We start from the raw sequence: 11,804 nt of genomic DNA on the forward strand, positions 1-11,804 counted from the left end.
ACCTAATAATAATAATTTTAACCTTTACTTTCAATTTTGATTTTTTTAGTTCTATGTATTTAATTTTACTATCCGGAGAGGGGACTTTTGCACAACCCATCGGAATTATGTAAGTTTTATATAGTTTCTTTATTCGATTATTTTAACTTTTATATTTTATCAACTTCGTCTGTGGTAGTAGTTTTGAGTTTTATTTTGCCTTTTTTGCTTGTTTTAATAAATTTTTATTATATGAATAATATTACGTTTACACCTTATATACTTTATTATTTTGGAGTTATTTTACCCTTTTATTAATAAAATTCAGGGCGATGATAACGCCCAGGTGTTTTTCGCTCACAAACAACAAAAAAAAAAGAAAAAAGAAGCATCTTGGACAACAGAATTTCAAAAACAAAAGTGACTGAACAAACTTTTGGCTGTTGTTTTTGGTAAGATATCTTGCCCGTAAACATCACAAGTTTCTTCATGGGCCTGTGCAGCATTTGCATCTATCGAAATAAAAATATAAATTCTTCATCAGTTTTTCGGCAACTCCACTCATCTTCACAGCACAGTACCTTATGTCCAAGTATTAGAATTGCAAATTTTTTGCACATCTACTAGTTTCAACTGCCTGCTCTCAAACAATGTTTGGCTTGTCCAATTGTGACTCATATACTTGAGATTTGGGACACTAAACTATCTAGTGCGCTAAACGCTCAGTACTCTTTAGACTACTTATTATTATATATATTAAATTATATATTACTATTATATTGTTACGATTTACAAACTAAAACTTCAAAGTTAAGACATAAAGATGATCATTAAGTTAAGAGTATATTACAAGTAATTGAGAAAGAATATTAAAAACTGTGTTCACATATATCTATAAATATAAAATAACATGTGAATCATTTATAATCAACATCTAAAAATCACTAATTAAGATTAATTGATGGAAGTTTGTATACATGGTTTTGTTACAGTTTAAGCAAGCACCAAGAGAATTCTTTGAAATTTTGAGTTTAAAGGTTCAAATTGAGTAACAATGAAATTTATTATTTTTTTAATTTCTCTGTAATAAATGTAGTAGGTATCTACTTGATGTTTGATGCGCGCATGCGTGTGTGGGTGTGTGTGATGAATTTGCGATGTGATTTGCTACACCAGCCTTGGGTTATTCGACTTAAAAACCTAATATTTAAAATAAATGACCATGATGGGAAATGCAAATAATCATGATGCGCCGGTGACGACATGACTGGAATGACAACCACTAACAGTTACTCATTAGTAACTGTTGATAATAAATTTTATATGTAAAAAAAAATTACCAAGCCTGACTGGAATTCGAAACTATTCAGAATTTCAGAGAAGTTACCACTCTGTCACGGAGATTGAATTTTTTAGAATAATAATAACAGCACTAGTAGTAATGATAGAATAAATATTTCAGTTTAATCCAACAAAGTCAAAGCATACTATATCTGTAACAGCAGATAAATTTGTATAGAGATAGATAGAACAGAGATAGATATTATACAGAGATAAGTAGATTATGCAGATATATTAAAACAGAGTTTTCAGACCCATCAAGTTCTTTAATTTTTTAATAATATACAATAGAAATCACATCAATAATAAGTAGAAATTTTAAAACCATGGATACAAAATGAAATTGACAAATCCATTTGGGTGGATGGACCAAGGAATACCAAAGTAAAAAATAAGCAATTTTAATTTACTTACATCTCTGAATTGCTTACAAAATAAATAAATAATAACAGATATTAGATCAAGTTAAGTTTAAAAATTATTAATATTATAAACAAAACAATAATTGTTCATTACATTATAAATAAAATTGTATAGTTTTTTTAATTGAAAGTTGAACTTATGCCTGAATAGGAATTATAACCTACAACATAAAAAGTTAATGAACTTTCTGAATTCAGGTGGTGATTATAATTTTTTCCATGAATAAAACATACTTCATTTAACACAACGGCATATTCTGCTAAAAATGAAAAAAGTGTGTAAATGAAATTTCAACTCTGAATGATAAAACTTATTAAAAAGCCAGTTAAAATAACTTTTCCGTCAATGGCCTTGTCAGATTTTTATTTCAAATACAACATATGGTTTTCCTTCCTTGTATGAAGTAAAGGAAGTATTGTGATCACAAAAAATTCTGGTTTTCAGATTTCAACGAAAATATCCATTTGACCATCCTTGAATCCATTTGACTAGTTTCAGCATGATGTTTGTATGTATGTACATATCTCGCATAACTCAAAAACGATTTGCCGTAGGATGTTGAAATTTTGGATTTAGGACTGTTTTAACATCTAGTTGTGTACATCATCCCCCTTTGATTGCAATCTACTGAACCAAAAGTATCCAAAAAAGTCCAAAATCCCCAAAAAATTGAATTTTGGACTTTTTTTGCAGTAATGACCTTGTTGAGAGCAAGTGGTACTTATTTTCATTGTTATTTTCCAGAGTTATAGCCAAATAAAATTTTAATTAATGAAATATGTAGATCAAGGGGGAAGGCCACATCAGTTCAAAAAAGACTTCATCTCCTTTTTTTTTATAATTTAAATAGCTTGATTTATTAATAATTATTAACCTGTGATTGTAAAAAATAATTACAATAAATAATAGTTCAGAAATAACAATAAAAAAAAAAAAAATAAATAAAAAAAATATGTGAAGTTATTACTGAAATAAAATTTTATGTACTTTTCATTAAAAAAATGTGTATATGTAATTTAGTAGGTGTACAAGAAAGTCATTTGGTGTCCACATCAATTTTTTTTTTATTGCTATTATTGAAGATTATTAACAGTAATTTTTTTTGCAATAATAAGTTAATAATTATCAATAAATCAGTCTATTTAGATTAACAAAAAAATTAAAAAAAAGAGATGAAGTTGGATTTGAACCAATGAACCGATTCGTTACATAAGACTATAAATTGTGATTGACATAATATGCGAAACCAAACAATAGTCAAATAAACTTTGGAAACATATAATGTGTTATAATCTGAGTTAAGGAGGAAGGAGTATACATTAAAAAGCTATTTTTTTAAATATAAGACTTGTTATACAATTTTTTGTCATACATTTTCAACAGTAGTGAGTAATATATAGCATAATTTTCAACCCCAATTGTTATTTACAAACCCTGATGTAGGGATTGCAGAGGCAGAAACAGTGATTTGCTTGAGAAATCATAATTTCATTGGTATTATATCATTGATATCATAATTTCATAATCATAATTTCATTTCACTTTTTAATCTTTACATGGAACTAGCAGTTAATGATGTTAAAGAACAATTTAGATTCGGAGTAACAGTACAAGGTGAAAAGATAAAGATGCTACGATTTGCTGATGATATAGAAATTCTAGCCGAGAGTAAAAAGGATTTAGAAGAAACAATGAACGGCATAGATGAAGTCCTACGCAAAAACTATCGCATGAAAATAAACAAGAACAAAACAAAAGTAATGAAATGTAGTAGAAATAACAAAGATGGACCACTGAATGTGAAAATAGGAGGAGAAAAGATTATGGAGGTAGAAGAATTTTGTTATTTGGGAAGTAAAATTACTAAAGATGGACGAAGCAGGAGCGATATAAAATGCCGAATAGCACAAGCTAAACGAGCCTTCAGTAAGAAATATAATTTGTTTACATCAAAAATGAATTTAAATGTCAGGAAAAGATTTTTGAAAGTGTATGTTTGGAGTGTCGCTTTATATGGAAGTGAAACTTGGACAATCGGAGTATCTGAGAAGAAAAGATTAGAAGCTTTTGAAATGTGGTGCTATAGGAGAATGTTAAAAATCAGATGGGTGGATAAAGTGGCAAATGAAGAGGTATTGCGGCAAATAGATGAAGAAAGTAGCATTTCGAAAAATATAGTTAAAAGAAGAAACAGACTTATAGGCCACATACTAAGGCATCCTGGAATAGTCGCTTTAATATTGGAAGGACAGGTAGAAGGGAAAAATTGTGTAGGCAGGCCACGTTTGGAGTATGTAAAACAAATTGTTGGGGATGTAGGATGTAGAGGGTATACTGAAATGAAACGACTAGCACTAGATAGGGAATCTTGGAGAGCTGCATCAAACCAGTCAAATGACTGAAGACAAAAAAAAAAAAAAAAAAAATTTCATTGGTCTAGATGCTTTGCTGTTTTGCTTCAGAATTAAAATAAAAATTAAAAAAGAAAGAGAGTTAAAGGATAGTTATTAAAACACTCTCTGTTACTTCTTTTTAAATTTATTGAATCAATAAACTATTAATTTGCTACATAATTACACTTTTCATTTATTTTTATTTTTATTTTTTGGATAACAGCTGTAGGATACTAGCTTCTACTACTAAACAGAATCGTTCATCAACAGCATTTTTAACTCCTTACATAAAAATAATTTCTTTAATTTCTAAGTCATATAAAAAGTCCTTTGAAATCTCGACCTTTGAAGGAAAATCCTAAAATTAAACAAAACACATGTAAAATGAAGTAATGTACAATTTATTATATTGTTTACAATTAATTAAATTAAACTTTTTGATACTGATAAAACCAATACTAATAAGAAATTTAAATGAAAGAAGCATCAAATATAAGTGGTAGAAAATTGTTAGAGTAGTCTGAATATTTTTCATAATTGATAACGGTAAGGTAACAATTAGTAGACCTTCTTATGTGAAGTTGGATCTTTCATAATCTATTTGCATTGTCTTTAATGTTATATATAGGGTTATGTTAATTTTCAACAGGGTGGGATTTTTTCTGATCGCTTGGAGTTGGAAATTTCCTTGGAGAATGTTGTGTGTAATAATGCTTTGCACTTGTAAATTGATTACTCCTTGAGGAGTTTATGTAATAGCGTGGGGTATTTTTGTTCATTGTTGCCACTCTATGAATGCTGAATCAGTTTCCATGAAATATTTATCAAATTATTCCTACTGTAATTATGTCAGCAATGGAGGATGATGATTTGAAACAAAACAAAATAGCAGTCATCCGGATGCAAGTTTTTCCTATTACACTTCTCAAAGATTTTATTCTGGCATTTGTAGCTTACTTCTATATTTACTATTTATTTGAATCTATGTTCCAAATTTATATGGCAAGATAACTGACTAGTATGCTTTGTAAGCGGTTTGAAATCTGAAGGCACTTATCTGTGTCTCAACAACTCTTGAAGAATGTTTGAACTGGCTCACCTTTTGTATTCTTGCCCTTTAAACCTTCTTCTATTTTCTGTCATGACTGTATCCAAATATATGAATTCCCCTTTTACATTGCTCTGCCATGTCTACACTATTATTACCTTGCGTATCTTTGTACTAATTTCTTTATTCCAGATGTCCAATACTCTTTGAATTTCCTCTTGACTTTCACAATGTCCATATTATGAAATCAGTAGCAAATAATGTACAAGATGGAATTTCTTTCTTACATTTTTGCTTCAATCTTTTACATATATCATTCATAGCTGTTAAAATAGCAACAAAGTTTACTATTTATAAGCCATGGAATATTACTCTCCTGGACTAAAGTTTGTTAAATCCAAAACTATTCAGTTTCAACTAAATAATTTCATGTCTTTATTTTTATATACAGATAATTATAATTTTTTTCCTAATCTGGTTTTATTTATTTTTTGTCTTTTATGAATAACATTTACTTGGGCAGCAAGTGTAAGCAGCTCCCTTGAATACTTAAAATATATTTTACACAATAGCTACAGATGAAATAAAAATTTTTAAATGTTGTAAATTTTGAAAACTTCATCATTTAAATTACTGAAAATTTTGTCTGATATTAGAATTCGGAAATTTAAATCTGCAAGTACAATGACAATATGCAAAAGGAAGAAGGTTAGCTAAAGCACTGTTACGCGGGTGTTATTTAAAGTGGCTACTACAGGACAAATTCCTTGCCCAAACTGGATGTTATAGGAGGTTATTTATTTTCATTCACTTTAGCATTTTAAATTCTGTTAAAAATATGATTTATTTGTACTGATTCATTTTTGTAAATGCAACTGTTATATTTAATTTTGTAGACATAGAAGTACGCAGTGAATTTGATAAATGTTGCATTGGTACTGTTTTTTTTCTTCAGCTTTTCAAATGAAAGGAACATTACAACATAAAAAGGCATGGCATTCATGAATCTTTATACTATTTCTGAATGATTGTATGTAGTTATATTATAATAATAAAAAACATACTTTATCTTCTTTTATTTTAATAAATGCAATGAATCAATAAAGTTTTGTAATGTTCCTTAGACAGATCAGATAGACATGTGAGCTAATATGATGTGAGCTAATAAGAGTTATTGAATCTGTGATGTAAGTTGAAATCATCTACCTCTAAGGTATGAATCTAATATGTAAAAAAAACGATTCTTCGATTTGATAAGTGATTTGAACTTTTCACAAAGTTAAATGATAGTGTGAAGGATTTTGGAAGTTTGTAAAATATGAGAAATGAACAAGATATAGCAGAATAAAAGGAATTCTTAAAAATAAAAGGTATTAAAATAATGTTGTTTTAATCTGTTCTTCAATGGCATGCTAGGTTTGAAAGCTAAACTGATGTAATGTTTTCACAGCTCATCATCATTGTCATACCTGCCTGATATACGGTCCTTGCACCATGTATGATTTTTATTGGTTTATATTTTCAACTAAAAATTTTAGTTCTTTGTAGATCCAATGTCTTTTAACTTTTATCATTCTTGATCGTTTAGGTCTCTCATCTTTTCACCTTCTACTGATCCTTCTAGCAATGTTTTAATCAATCTTTCTCATGATATCTCTTAACCGATTAGATTTCCTATTCTGAATTAAGCTTGTCCATATTTTAATTCAGATTCTAAAATTGTTCACTCTCTTCATTACTTTTTCATTTTCTGATTGATGCTCCTATTTCATCCTGTTTCATTTTTACTTGATCTATTATGGGAAAATTATTTGGTTTTCTACTACATCAGTATACTTCTGTATATTTCTTCCACCTTTCAAATTTATCAGTTTCATTTTTTCCTTTTTTTTATACATAGATCACATCATTCATTTTTTTTTTTAAATCTTCTCTATCTGATAATTCATCTGCAAGACATTTATCATTTGCTTTTTGAATCTTATTGATTCATTATTCAATTTGCTGTAGAACATCTCAACTTCCTCAACCTTACTGTTATTTTATTGCCTGTTTTTTCTACATGTTCAAACACTATCTGATAACCCACAGCTTCTTTATTCTTCTTCTCTTAATAAAGCTAATTGTTTTATGCCATTGGTGTTTATATGACATCCTTAATAATTAGAAAAAATTCATCTGAACAATGGTCTTGTGCAATTCTTTTTTCTAATTCTTAAGGTAACTTCTTATCCAACTGATGTAATTTATTCAATCCTCCATTTAGTTAATTTCTCAGCTCTTTTAACTAACTGCCTTCAATATTACTTTTATTTCTACTACCAGAAAGAAGTACAGTGCATTAGGAAAGTTGCTGTGCACTGGAATTATGGGAGTTTAATGATGAAACTTTCTTAATTATAACTTTGCATTTTTATTTCATTATTTTATAGAAACAGATATTACAGTAATTGGAATAGTTTATAAAAGGTGTTGAAATTCACCTCTTCAAACATCAATACAACATTGCACATGTTGTAGTTTGTTTTCATACACTGTAACTAACTGATTTATTGGAATGTCTTGTACTTATGCCATTATTGCAGTTTTTAGTTTGTTAATTGTGCATGGTCTGTTGTGATACACTGCTCTTTTTGCAGTCCCCATAGAAAGTAATCTGAGGGAGTCAGATTGGGCTATTGTGCAGGCCAAAAACCCCTCAGAATGATTCGTTTACCAAAGACATTTTATAAAAAAGTCATTGACTTGTTAGCTGTGGCACCATCTTGTTGGAATAACAGTGATTGCTTTCCACTTCTGTTAACTGAGTAATGAAGGTTGTTAAAATATCACAATAATGATCACTGTCAAGTAAAATTTCAAAAACGATTGGACCCACAATGCACATTCTGTTCACATCAAACCAGACTCCAATGTTTGCATCATGTAAAGATTGTTCATGCAATTCATAAGAGGTTACTAGTCAACCACAGTTGTATATTTTGTAATTTAATATATCCTCCCAGTTGAAACCACTCTTTCTGTAAAAAACATAATGTTCTGTATACCTATGCAGTTTTGGTCAATAAAACGTTTAAACCATTGACAATAAATTAGTCTTTTGACGTGATCTGTTGCTTTCAGTTTTTGAACACACATTATTTTGTAGGGGAAGAGTTTCTTTTCCTTTCTTGCACTTTTCTGTGCGGCATCAAGTCTAATATCTAGCTACTGTGGTAACTTACTCATTAGCTTTGGTGGACTTTCAGCCATAGCATCTGAACTTTATGTGGTTTTCTGTTTCGATCAGCATCTTCAACAGAGCCTGTTGCCTGAAACTTTTTGATATTAGTTCAAAATGCATTGTGGTGAGGAACAGCAAGTATTAGCTAATTTTTCAGAAAAATTGTGCTTCACTAAATCACTATAATTGTCGCTTTCACAAAAGGCATATTCAACGTTTTTCGTGAAAAATGTATTCTTCTATAAAAAGAATCATTACTTTTCTCAATACTATTGATTCTGATAAATGAAACAACATAACTCAACATCTAATGTCTTGGTTTATCACTGAACAATACACAATGAACCAAGGGCAACCAATCTAACACCAAAAGACCAGAATGCAGCAACATAATTCTAAAGTATACTGTACAGTGACTTTCTGAACGCACTGTTATGATCACTATCAATAAAAGCACCTGGCCATCTACATATCTGATTCATTGCATTTCTCAATTTCTCTTCTGCAAATATATAGTCAATTTTTTATCTGTTTTTATCTCCATCACATTTCCAAAAACTACCAAAGAATTTGGAGATTTTGAAATCTCCAGCCTCTTTTATAGTTTTTTTGCCAGCCTATATTATTACCATTTTCATTAGTCTTTTTTGTAGTATTTATTATCCTTCTTCCACTTTCATTTCATGTTCTCAGTTGTTTCCTTTCACCTTTTCATCCCTCCAAAGTACGTTTGGGTGCCCTACAGCACCAATTTCCTTATTATTATTCTACAACAATGTTTATCTTATTCTTCCATAATTCTCTCTTTCTCTTAATACAGTACTTCAATTGTGTCATCTTCAGATTGATTAGTTGGCATATAAACTTGTATTAAAAGCATGTCCCTGGGTTTATTCTTATTCTGATAGAAATTTTCCTATCATTAGTAAAAACTGTCCTAAGTACAATACTATTTCTTTTTTTTAGAATTTTCTTACATTATGTCTTCCTTTTTATTTCCTGAATTGTAAAATTATCCTCTAATAACTTCATCCTTTCTTTTCATTTCATTTTATTTATCCAATTCCATTACTATTATGTTTATGTTCATCTCTCTTTTAAAATTTTCTAACTTCTTTGTTTGCAAAAATGTTCCTACATTACATATTTCTGTTCCAGTTTTTGCTGATTTCCAGTTGTTGATTACCTCAACCAGGTTGATAAAACATAATATTTGAGTTATTAATTTTTTTAATATCGAAAATGTATTTGAATGAATACAAAATTTTTATATATTTAGATATGAAGGTAAAGAAAAATACGCAGAAAGGAGGTGGTATTATCGGTTCTTTAGTGAATTAGTCTGTAGATTTATTACCATTTTAAGCACATATCACGGGTTATAATCATGTCGGACCGGGTTCTAAATAAGATAAACGATTGAAACGTGGTGATAAAGGCGTTAATAAATTGGATGATGCATGTAAACTGCATGCTTATTCGAAATATTCAGATAACAAAACCAGATCTCAAGCCGATAAAGCACTTACTGAACGAGCTTGGGAACGTGTAATCGTCCCAGATAACAGTCTAACTGAAAGAGTCGCCGCCTTTGAAGTAACTAACGCGATGAAACTTAAATCTAAATTTGGCGGTAGACAGACTTAAGAAAAGTGGTGGGCAATTAAAATTAAAGAAAGGTGGGGGTACTGCTAATAAAAAGAAAAAATAATCGATTCAATACCATAACGCGCTTTATACGATCACGAATTGATCGAGTACGCGAAACAGTTGAATATTCCACATTTTAGAGGTATTTTATGTTAAACGCTTTACCAAAAAAATTAGTAAAAATGAATGCGTTATAGTTAATTTAGACACTTCAAACAGTCGTGGTACGCATTGGATTTGTTTCTTATTAGTATTACTTTATATTTTTTTGCAGAGTATAGATTCACCAATTGATAATTCATATTTGGATGAAGATCCATTATCGTCCATTATTAAAAAAGAAATCAAGCATGAAACAGAGCAAATAAAATATTTGTTTATACCTGTTGCCATGACATCCATATTTAATATGGGTGTATTATGACAAAGCTTACAAGAAGCTTTGTCGTAGTTTTCAATAATCCCCATTCTAGGTTACTGCATTTTTGTTTTCAAACAGGATTGCTGTGTTTCTTTATGCATCCACCTGTGACCTGGGTCTCTTACCAAATAATTTACGTGGTGCTCAACCCCACACATTTTTCTATTGTTCTATTATTTTTAATGCCTTCAATATTCTTGTGTTCTGGTGCTATCAAGCGTGATTATATTGAAAGATGCTAGTTGTACATTATTAAATAAGCATTCATACAAACCAGTTACTTTGTGAAAATCAATTTATTTTCTGGCCATATAAAAAGTAAGTGTTTCTCAGCCCTTAGAATCTGCATGGCATGGCAATAAATGAACTATGGCCCTCTTAAACTTATGAACTTTTCCCTCTTTCAGTCTGATTACTGAAAAACTGTAAATTCTGAATGCACAGTCTGAACACAGACTTTCTCCCTTTTTGTACTACTATAAAAGTTAATGGATGGATTGGTACATAAAGCATCTAGAGAAGTAGAAAATTCATTGGACTAAGATTGTTTTATACAGTTATCAGGTCAGTGCAGGTAGTCCGGATGGTGAATATAATGCAAAGGTTTCGGTTTTTTTAATTAACCTCCACATTGTAAAATTATTTTTTTTTTCACTAAAGGATTTGTTAATTTTATTTTCTCTATGAACTATTTGAACTCTTATGGGCGATTTCATAAACCTCTGTTTTGTCTCTTGTACAAGCCACGATGCAGCACTCGCTGTAAGAAAGATATCGAATCAAGTTTGGCGTGGAACTTGGCAAGTCTGTCAAAGAAACTTTTGCAGTGGTTCAACAGGTCTTTGGGATGAGTGTTTATCATAAAGGCAAGTATACAGATGAAACAAGGAGATTTTGGAAGGCCTTGAAGAGGTTGACGATGAAGCCCACACTTGATGCCCATCAATGAAAATGCCCTCAAACAACAAAAATGGTACTTGTGTAAAAGAACTTTTGCAAGCAGATTATCAGATGGATGTTTGTTTAATGGCCAACATTTTAAATATTCCAAAAATGATCATCTATGTGATTGTGACCAAGGATTTACATATGAGAAATAAGTGCATGAAGCTTGTCCAAGAATTTTGACCGATGACCAACATTCTCACCGTGGAAATTTTTCAAGACATTTTGGAAAGGTGTGAAAATGATCCTCACATTTTGGACAATGTTATGTTTTGGTGATGAAAAATGGATATTCCAGTACAACCCTGAAATGAAAATGCAAAGTGCCGAGTGGCACACCTCGGCATCCCCTCACTCCAAAAAGGCTCAAATTAGCAAATC

Source organism: Lycorma delicatula, chromosome 12 (genome assembly GCF_047948215.1).
Source record: "Lycorma delicatula isolate Av1 chromosome 12, ASM4794821v1, whole genome shotgun sequence".
NCBI classification, from domain to species: domain Eukaryota; kingdom Metazoa; phylum Arthropoda; class Insecta; order Hemiptera; family Fulgoridae; genus Lycorma; species Lycorma delicatula.